This window comes from Xiphophorus couchianus, chromosome 15, assembly GCF_001444195.1.
Source record: "Xiphophorus couchianus chromosome 15, X_couchianus-1.0, whole genome shotgun sequence".
NCBI lineage: Eukaryota > Metazoa > Chordata > Actinopteri > Cyprinodontiformes > Poeciliidae > Xiphophorus > Xiphophorus couchianus.
The window spans coordinates 1666118-1677824 of record NC_040242.1 but is presented as its reverse complement, the minus strand read 5'-3'; positions in this window follow the sequence as shown (position 1 = coordinate 1677824).

Here is an 11707-nt window from a genome sequence, read left to right as displayed (position 1 = left end):
GATGGTTTGTTCTCAGGACTCACATCACTTTATGGATGAATTATGAAATCATGACAAGAAGAAACAATCTAATACCAAACTGTTTTTGCTCAGTCGTCGAGAGCTCAGGCTTCAGATAGAACCTCACTTCTGTCAGACTTTCTAACATTTTTCAAGTGATCAATACTTCTCCAGGATTTCTGAGGGTCTTTAAACTTTCAGCAGCTGCTCTTGCCCTCATTTTTCTGTCGGTTTTTCTACCCGACTCTGACAGGATGTTGTGCAGCGCCATGCGTCATCTTTCACATTCGCCACTTCAGCTAACTTCTCTTTGGGAATCACCTTGTTGGTGACAGAAATCATATGTTCTGTCTGTCAAACTGGTTTCCTTTGTGATTTTTCATAAATTCAACACAACAAATTCTAACTTCATGTGTGTTTTGGCTTATCCTCTGAGTTTAGGAGCTTTTTAATTGAATGGATGTTGCTTAAGTCAAGGAAAAGTGGATTAAAGAGAACAGAAAATTTAAAAAAGTGAAGTTAAATAGGAATATTTCAAACTGCATTTTCTCAAAGATTGGAGACAATTAAGGATCTCAGCTAATGAGAGTGGATACAATAATTTTGTTGGCATTTAAGAAGCTCTATTTTTTCAGCTCTTCACTCACCATAATATTCTTGGGTTGTATTTTTAAATCTCGCCTTTTTCTCTGCTGGATATTGTTTTCTGCGTCCATTTGTCTTTTATTGTAATGGGATTTTTGATGCCACATCTGCTTTTGAGAGTGAAGCGGTTCAGCAGCAGTGTCACTAATGGATGGCATTTAATTTATTCCTGCTGTCATTTAGGAGAAAAGAAAAATAGTTTAAAACCTGATGAAACTTTCACTCATTATTAACAGGAAACCAGGAGGATTCTGGGTCTGCTGTGAAAAATCTTATATTTAATTTTAATAACGGTTGTTTTCTTAAACTTCAGTGCTAATTTAACTGCTTTTTATTGTTGAATGTTTGACCACTTCACTCGTCAGTCATGCTGCAAAGCAGATCCAAACCACATCAGTGTTAAATAAATTAAGTGCATTTGAAGTGTGACTGTTAAAGACCCTCATTTTCCTGCAGTTTTACTCAAAACTCCTTTTCTGTTGCGTTTTATTCATGTGACCAAACCGATGTGAGCGCATATTTCTATGTGAACAAATAACTAGCGCACACAGATGTGCTCAGTTGTGGTACATAAAGCGCTGAGCTCACAAATGAATGTGCATCACAGAGGTCAAAGGTTCAAATCCCAACCAGTTCATGCTGGTCTAAAACCATGACTGTAAGGTTAATTAATCTCTCTAAATTACCCTACTGTGTGTGTGTGTGTCGGTGTGTGTGTGTGTGGTGTGTGTGTGCGTGTGTGTGTGTGTGTGTGTGTGTGTGTGTGTGTGTGTGTGTGTGTGTGTGTGTGTGTGTGTGTGTGCGTGTGTGCGTGTGTGTGTGTGTGTGGCCCTAATAACAGTTTTAAATCTAAAATGCATCGTTTCTCACCTCCTAACATTGTTTTTCTTTATTATTCTGGGTTTTTTTAGCTCACATCTACATAATTCAACTGATTTCAGCAATTCAGATATTAAAATATTCAGATTGTGTTGACTGTATCTTTTGGTAACTTCAGCTTTTATCATTTTTTAAAAATATTTTAACTCAAATTTCGGCTCCATTGAGATTCATCAGAACTTGGTGTTTTTTAAAGGCTCATCGCTCCTGTTTACTTCAACCTAGAAACTCCATTCAGCTTTTAAACAACTCATAAAGCTTTAAGGCAGGGGTGTCCAAACTTTTTGCAAAGAGGGCCAGATTTGATCAAGTGAAGATGCCCGGGGGCCAATAGTTTGTTCGGACATTTTTTAACTACAAAAGTTTCACACACTGTTATAAAACAATTTTCATTGTCACAATTATCTTTATTTTTCAAATGACAAAAAAAACAAATATAAGCCACTCAGGCAAATGAGAACAACTCTAAAAACCCAAATTCTGCCTTTGATTCATATCTGGAGAGTCAGATAACATTGAACAAACTGTATGAAATACCTTAAATTTACATGAGTTTAAAAATATCTTTGCCTCAAGAACATTTTAAACAGGAGTTATAAGTAATGCAAAGTTGTCTGTTATTATTAAATTTTAAAACAAGTGAATTTTGCTCTTGTCATTTACTATATCTTTCAGAAAGTAATAGTTTGTATCACATCTACAGGTTCATAACCAAATCTTACTCAAGAGTTTAATAAAAATAAGTGCCATAAATCCAGGTGCATAAATGTTCTTTTGGCTCTTCACTGCTGATAGTGACAGACGTTACCGTTCAAAACACTCAGTTTCATGTCCTCAACTCTCAGTGCTACACTGTTACTGCCAGGCAAACATTTTTCTCAAATTCTTGCTTCTTCTCAGGGCAAAATGTTCTCCACCATTTTCATAACACAGTCTTTGATAAATGTATCTTCAGTAAAAGGTTTGCCATGTTTAGCTATTAACATTAACTTCGTAGCTGCTTTGGTGGTATTTTCTTTTGACTCACAGGCCCGCGTGAAGAATCGCTGTTGTGATGCCAGTGCAGCTTGGAGCTGCTTCACTTTTTCAGCACGGTCACTTCCTGTTAGCTTGTTGTATGTGTTAGCATGTTTAGTCTGGTAGTGTCTCTTTACGTTGAAATCCTTAAACAAGGCAACCGTCTCATTACAAATTAGACAAGCACAATTGCCTTGATTTTCAGTGAAGAAGTGTTATAATTCCCATCTCTCTTGAAAGCGGCGGCCTTCACTGTCAACTTGTTTTCTTTGCAGTGGCCATGGCAGAAATGAGTGGAGAGCGGTTCGCTGCACGGAGGCAGACTGATAGTATTAAAGTGGTGCTGCCACCATTTGGTGAAAGGAGGAATTACAGTTTCAAGTTTTATGATTTATTTATTCTGTTTGACAGTGGAGGCGGGCCATAAATAATACATTATAAAACCGAAGCTGCGGGCCGTATGAAATCTGACCGCGGGCCGTGATTGGCCCCCGGGCCGGACTTTGGACATGCCTGCTCTAGAGGAATAATTTATGCATCAAAACGTAGCTGCAGGTGTCTGGTCTGGGAGAATATAAACATTGTTGCTGTTGGTTTTACGGTTTTCTTTAAAACACTCCTTGAACGCCAGCATGTTTGCTACATTTCCATTGTTGCGGCTCTTTCTTAAGGAACAGCAAATTTTCCAGTTTAAATGATTTCTTCCAGACTCATTGCTTTCAAAACGTTGACAAACTCAATTTTTGAGAGAATTTCCTTGGTAACCCTTATTCCTCCCAGTCTGCCTCAGCACAATTCTCTGTTGTTGCCAGGAGGAAACTACTCTGGATAACGTGTGATTTATGAGATTTAGGAAGCCGGCTACTAATTTTGCTCCACAGATCTGAAGCGTTGCTGCAGTTAGTGGGGAGTTTGTGCGAGCGGCGTGATTCTCGCCGCCTCTCCCAGACAGCCTGACAGGCAGCAGAGTTGATGGCGGCGGCGTTGAGGCAGACCGGCTCGGGGAAAGCCTGCAGCATGCATTCCAAACAAGAGCGGCGCCGCGTTTTAAATTAAAGACGGAGCCGGCAGAGCCCAGCGAGAGGCAGAAGAAAACAAAGAGCTGGAGAGGAGGATCAATAAATGATTCTCAGTTTGCACACTCGTAAAAAATTTTTTAAAAAAGGCTGTAAAATGAAATCCAGCTCTAATGACATCTGTATTAGAGATGGATGTGACCTTTTTCTGCATAAAGTACTTATCAATATGCCTCGTACAACCCTCTGGATTTCCGAGTACCAGATTCTGATCCCTGAAGTCATTTATTTCACATGCACACAAAGAACATTCACTCCATTGTGGAGAATATTGACTATAACAAATAGAAATGCTAATGCAAGCCTCCCTTAAGCACAGAGCTGTTAAGAGCATAAACAATGATCAGATTGTGACATCTCTGGCTGAAAAAACTGGGTTTCTGCAGAGAATCTGCACAACAAGGCTGGAAACAATGAGAAGACAAAACAGAACCAGAAACTGGAACAAAATGAAGATTAGAGGCCGATAACGGAGAGAGAAGCTAAAGATTAGAATCAAGAAAATGGTTCTGGAGTCGGTGACACAAATGGGTTCATCTGGAACATGTGCGAGATAAAAAGCAGCTAAAGATAGCGGCTCAGACCAGAGGAAGTTCCTCGCCTGAATGACCTAATTATCTGCCTCAAGTTGCTTGTTGTCACCTAAAAGTCTGTAATCAGGATCAGCAGCACGGCGGGTCATTATACTGTAGGAGTTACCGTTAGTCATCGTCCATAACCAGGTTTTCACAGCTAACTGAAATCAACAGACAATTATGTCAAAATTAATTCTGAATGAAAATATCAGACGAACACAACAGGAACAGTTTGGATCAAAGTTTCGTCTCCTAACAGGTTCAGGGTTTTTCCATGTGGAGACGAAACTTTTCCCTCTGCCTGCTCGTCTCTTTGACTCCGTCTGGTTCATTTCTATTTTATGAACCGTTTATTGTCCAGTGTGAACGCGGCTCGATGTCCAATGAGCTGCAGATTCAGTAATGTCCCTCCTGTCAGGATCTCAGGAATGCTACAGAGATTTAGAGGGAAAAAACTGATTAAAAAATCTGAAAACTGTAGCAGGTTCACAGCTTCATCTGAACCAGATAAACAAAGCTACAGATGACTCTGTTTCTTTCTACAAGCAAAGTTTAAAAAAACACAATCGTCTCCCAGTAGTTTTCCTTCTTAAAGGTGACGTATCATAGTTCCTTCAACAGGTTATAAGAGGTTTATGATCCATACAAAACATGTTCATTACATTTCTTTTTGCACTAAATCATTCTTAAATTATTAAACTTTCGTCTGCTCAGTTCTGCCTACCAGAAAATGGCTGCATTGTGGCTGCAATCTCACATCTTTGAAAAGCAGAAGTGGATCCTCCTGCACAACCAACAAGAATGCAGCAAGTGGTTTCTGGATGGTAAGTCAACAACAAAACTCTTGTCTTTTCCAGCATTGGTAAAACCGGCTGACCAATTGTGCTGGAGCTCCTCTGGGGTTGCTAGGTAACAGGCTGGGGTTGCTAGGTAATGGCACAGTGACACTCTATTGTGACTTGACAATCCAGAGGTTTTTGAAACTGCTTGTTTTCCAGACACCAAAAACTTAAACTTATTGCCAAAAAACAGTTGAGTGTTTTTTTGTTTTGTTTTTTTGAAGCAGTTGAGACTCAAATAAAAGAATAAAAATGTAAATTTTCCATAATAGGTCTCCTTTAAGGTGACATCACCACCTTAAAGATGTAAATCTGAGTATATTTACAAAAAGTAGCAAAAGCATGCATGTTGGATAATTAGCATAATATGGTTTTCTTTAGTGTAAACTAATGTGGTTTTTAGGTTTCAGATACAGCCTGCACTTTTCAGATTTAAATGACTTTGAAACTGAAAATACAAATCTCTCTTTTCTGACTGGATTCCAGTTAAATTCTCTAAAATAATCAATCAGTGTTTGCAGCTTCCTTAGTTAAAACCTGACTGCTGTATATTTTTCCATATTTTTAGAATATTTCTCAAAAAATTGACTTAAAAAAACAAATTTTGAAAAGGAAAGTGCAGCCTTGTGCTTTTTTTTTATCATATCGGCTCTGATGGTTGGTGCACACAGCTTTAACTTAGTTTTTCTCTCACAAACGAGACGTTTCACTTTGTGTGCCATCAGCACATCTGCGTCTCTATCTCAGCTTGGACTGAGCCAAACGTTTATCACACATCACAGAGGCGGACCAAGTCCTCTGAACAGCTGCTGATTACCCTGAGAAGTATGGAGCGAAGTGTCAGCAGCAGTCAGACTGGAGCCGCGTTCGAGGATCGGAGCTCCAATCGATCAGTCAGCAGCTGCTCTGCTGTCTCTCCTCCATCAAAACCTGCTTATCAGATGGAGTCCTGGGGCCCAAAACAAACCGGCACGGCTGCAGAATGAAACCGTTCAAACAAAATTCACATTCTGCACGTTTTTATACTTGCATTTGGGTTTCTGCTGCTTCTAGAAACATTCAAAGTGCTTTAAAAAGATAAAATGTTTGGAAAATGAGCCGTTTCAAAAACCTTCCAAATGTAACGTCACAAACCAGCAGGCATTCCCCGTTCCCTAGCAACCCCAGCCGAGCACAGTCGGTTACCTAGCAACCAAAGTGGAGTTCCAGCACATTTAGTCAGCTGGTTTTACCACTGTACAATGGCTGCTGGAGAACAAGCGTTTTGTTGTTGACTTACCATTAAGAAGCTGCTTGCTGCACTGTAAAAACGCTAAATTATAGGAGGATTTCTAACAGTTTGAATGTCCAATTATTTCATTTATAACAAGATATTCTGCCATTGAAACTAGCACTTTTTCATCAATATTAAGGAATTGTTGGTTCTGAGCAAGCTCCTATATCTTGCTGTAAAGTTACTTATAAGTTAGTTTTGTTTATTTTAAGTGTATTCAGATATTTACAGTAGAAATCAGACAAAAAAATACTTGGCAATATTTAGTTTTTTGCAGTGTGCAGTCTTGCTTTTTGTGCAGGAGGATCCACTTCTGCTTTTCAAAGATGCACACTTGTATAATTGAGCATCTGTTTGCAGTCATTTTCATGTGTGAGTGTAAACATTTGGATTTAAAGTGACAGTCCCTAAAATAGCTCAAAACTAAAACCTCGTAATCTAAAATTGATTTTGTGCAAAAACTGTATTGAAAATGTTTTAAATGTATCGTAAACGTATCCTGACCTGTTCAAGGAAGCACCTGTCAGACTGCTGACACATGATAAAAGGTTCTTTTGTTTTTTTCATGATCAAGATGTCTCTGCTGGATGAAATCTCCTTCTCTTTGTCTTCTAGTAAAATAAAAGGTTAGTCGTCCCCTGAGCTGCTTCACTGCCAGGCGTGTCCAAATGTTACAGAAATCAGGTCAGACGTCCCCCAACTCCACAAAAGTTTCCACGATCTGTTTGGTGAACTGCAAAGTGAGCCAGAAGTGCCATTCATCCAGCAGCTACAAAACATCAATTTCTATTAGCAAAGTCAAGCCTTTACTTTCTCCTAAAGGAGGGAAAACCTTCAGACTCCGACAGGCTGCAGCTCCACTCGCCTCTTTTTACTCTCCATGCAACAAAACGGCGTCCGCATGGATTCAGCTGATGAAAACGCTGACAGACACGCCTAATATGGGCTGCATCACAGTCCCTTCAGCTCTGACACAGACGTTCATTCTCTCTTCTTGTATCTTCATGCTGTAGCTCTGAAAACTGGAACAAATTGCAGCAGCAGATGGCTGAAATAAAGGCTTGTGCAAAGCCAAACAGTGATCAGACCAAACTAAATAAGCTGGAAGTCGGCTGTTCTGTCAGAACCCATTGAGGCTGAGAAACATTCACATGATTTAGCAACCGTCTCATTTAATACCTGCAAAATAAAACCCAGAAAAGCCCAATTTGATTTGTTTTCTTAGCTTGTAATGCTAAATGATCTCCAGTTTTACTGTGTGAAGAGCTTTCAGATGGTTTCATGTAAACACAAACGCATCAGATTCGACTTTCTGCAAACAAAAACTGGTTTCCTAACCGTGCCTTTAAAATGCATGTCAAACTGGAGGCCCGGGGGCCAAATCTGGCCCGCCATAGCTCCTGATGTGGCCCTCTAGACTCCAGAGGAAGAAGATAAGAGGAGCTTAAATATTATTTTATCAATAAAATCAAAGCAGTTTCTATCTGTATTCTGCTAAATTACATCAGTTTGTGGCAAATTTTCCTCATAAATGTTCAGTTTTGGGTTTAAGTGATGCTAACTCCCACCTGCAGGTGGCAGTATTTCTTAGTTCTACTAGAGTCATGCCTCATTCTTACTTGATGTCAAATTATAGTCTTTGATTGATGTGGCGAGTAACAGTCACATTTATCTTCATGCATAAGCGCAAATATTTCAAAATTATTTCAAAAAATATTTATAGTTGGAACCAGAAAATCTGTTTTTGTTGTTTTTTTAAAATCAGAAAACAATGGCAAAATCTTGGAAGGACTGGTTGATGTTAAATGTAATTTAATTTTAAGAAGCACTTATTGACTGCATAAACAGCTATATATTGGTATTTTAACAGTTGACTGTTTTATTAATGCATTATGGAACAATTTAAGAACATGAAATGAAAGAATTTGACATTCTGCCTTAAAATATTCCTGCTGGACTCCAAGTTTTATCCAAATCAACACATTATCTTGTGTGAATGCAGGTCATGTAAAATGGGAGGAAATAATTTTTTTTAATACTTATTTGAAGCATCGGTGATGCTTTTGATCTGATTAGTGCATGAATATTAGGATCAAATGTGTTTTTATCATTTATGACAAACTTTATGCATTTTGAACATGATTTTATCAAACATACAAATATTAACAATGCAGATAACAACACTGAGGACAGAAAGAAATAATGCGTTAGAGGCAGTGGGGTGGGAAATTATTTAATCTTGTATTTTACAAAGTTTATAATAATTCTTAGTCTGACCATAAAACTCCATCGTCTTTTTTACTTCTGCGTCTATAACTGCGTATTATCACTGTTGTAAAGAACATTTCTGCGAAAATTTAAAAAAAATGGAGCCTAGTCTCAGAAATGATTGAGAAAACAATGTAAAAATTTCAAAAGTTTAAATTTTTTTTACTTTTGAAACTCAGACATTTTCACGTTTTTTTTTTCTAGAAAATTTCTTAATAAAATTTTTTAGGGGTTTTTGGTTGAACATTTATTTTTAATTTTTTTTATTTCTGTCTGTAACGACTAAACGTGTTCTCTGAAATAGAAATGTTTCCAACGTCTTTGTTTGTGTCCGCTATTTCTACTGGGTTGAACTGGCAGCCTGTTAACACTGCTGCCACCTACTGGCCGGAGGTTTATCAGTCAAACATAAAGACGATAAAATTCTGCTTCTGATGGTGTCAAACATATGAAAAACACGATGAATATGACTCAACTATGATTTGTGATATAATAATTAGAGAACTTTGTTTCAGTTATGGATCTGGAGTTTAATGAGGTTTAAAAAGGAGATATAAATGATTTGTAAAGGTTTTTTCTGAAAGTTCAACACAAACATATTATTCACTAAATTACAACTTTTAGCCTGTATATAGCAGTTTGTAGAGTAATCAGCCTTTCTTTGTTTTCTATGGTTTTAATTAGTGGAATTGTTACAGAATAGGTTTGGGGATGATTAACAATAAAAATACTTCTTGATTATATTAATTATTATCTCTGTGCTTTTTCCCCAAAAATCCTGTATTGAAGTATAATTATGTTTGATTGCTGCCGAATAAATAAATGCACAGATATCTTATTGCTTTTTATATAGGGATGATTTTATTCAGTGGGGAACAAACAGTTTAGTCTGACTTTTATAGCTGACTGATTTAATACTGATTTATTTCCAACAGTTTATCAATTCAAGATCTCAGACTAGAATAATTTTGACAAATTGCTTTAAATCCGTTCAATACTCATTTGTTTAGCTTTGCCTTTGATTAATAAAACCTAGAAAATTTATTAATTTTAGTCTTTTTTAAAATTATATATATAGTACATAATATAGTACTTTGAACTTCCTTGATGCTATAAAAATAAACTAAACCTGACAAAAAGTTTTCAGAACCATACATTTTCCTGTCAGTTTTTAATTTTGTAGAAAAATTTTAATTTCAAATTCAATTTGAAATTGAATCAATTTGAAATTTGATTGAATTTCAATTCAGTTTTAAATTAAGATGTCAAACTGATTTGGGATTTAATGTAGTTACAACAAAGTTAAAACTACATTAAACTATTTTAATGTTCATAAACTGATCCGTCTCTTTATATCAGTTTATTGATCATTTTATCATTCTGCTCTAAAATAAAGTTTGAGCTCATCTCTGTGTTTATCTCCAGATTCTGAATTCAGCAGAATTTTGATAAATTTGACAACAAATAAAACCAGAATATGAAGTTTCATTTTCTGGGACTTGGAGGTTTCATATCTGGAGGTCAGATGCTACTTTGCTGGATTTTCTTTTAGGGATTTGAAGGATTACCTTGTGAGACTTGGAGCCTAGTATTCCGAGACTTGGTGGAAGTCCCTTTTAGGGACTTGCAGGTCTTTGTGAGACTTGGAAGCTACTTTTCACGAGACTTTAAGGCTCCTCTTGTGGAAGACATTTTTGTCAGACTTCTCCAGAGGTTAGCGGCTACGGTTTAGGGACTTGGATGTTACTTTTGTCGGACTTGGAGGCAATGTTTCTGGCACTTGTCTCATTTTTAACTTGTATGTAACAGGAATTTTATCAAACTGTTTAGACTCTTTATATTCCCTGTAAAAATGCATCAAATTAAAGTCTGAGTAACATTTCTCTCTCAAAAACTGCAGCAAGTTTTTCAGTTCATAAAACTGTGAAATTAGCATTTTGCAGGTGTGCAAACCTCCCTAACTGCAGGCCATTGGTGCCAAATTAACACCAGATTGTCTGCTCTGCCTCCAGAAGACTAAAATGTCAGACGTGGTTTGTGGTGTTTAACATGCCAGTACTTCCTGTCCTCAAACAGCCGGCTGATTGATCGGAGAAGCATCAAAGTTCAGCCCAAATGTTAACCACCTTCAGAGGTAAAGGCGTTTTTATGAGGTAAACATTTGATGGGTTCCTGTCGCAGAGAGACGGACGGATGAGATGAATTTGTTTATTATTCAGGCGTCAGAAGGACAGCAGAACTGCAACAGAGATGAGCCTCTGGTTGCTAATGAGGCCCAATAAGGCAACTCATGCATCTTTCATGCAACGACCAGCAACAGGAAGGGCTGAGTGCTGCAACCTGCCGTTAATTATGTGTAAAATAACCAACGCTGGCGTCCAGCTAGTTGGTTATGAATCAGAAATACACTATCTGGCATAATTCAACAGAAATAAAGTAGAAAAAGTCCAATTTTAACTATTTAATGTGCAAAACGTTGTTCAGATTTATAGGCTATAAAACAAAATGGATGCCTTGTAAAGGGTTATAGACTCATCTTGGTGTTTATAACAGTTTAACATGAGAAAACTGTTTATCATGCAGAAACACAAAATCTAACCAGGTATTTTTGGTCTAGTTTCTCTTGCACATATCTTACATTTCACATGAGACAAAAATAACTTACAAGTAACTTTTCAGTAAAAAGTCAATAATTCCTTATATTGATAAAAAAAAAAAAAATCTTGTATTTCACTCATAACATTAAAAAATTTGATAAGTGGAAACAAATCTGCCAATGAAGCTAGTACTTAGTACTTCATGAATATTAAGAAATGATTTTCTGATATCAGGGAAATAACATGAGACCTTCATCAATATTAAGGAATTATTGATTCCTCTATTTCTTGCTGAAAAGTTTCTTGTAAGTTAGTTTAGTCTTATTTCAAATCAAGTTCCATTATTGACTTAAAACCATTTCCTATACGTTGCTTGTAAATTAGTTTTTCTTATTCAGTGTGTGCTAATATATTTACTCTAGAAACTAGACCAACTATACCTGCTAAGATGTTGTTTTGCAGTGTAAACAGTATTTGAACCCGATTTCCTGCTCTGATTGTGTTGAATGTTGAAGTCAGTTAAATACACGAACACTGG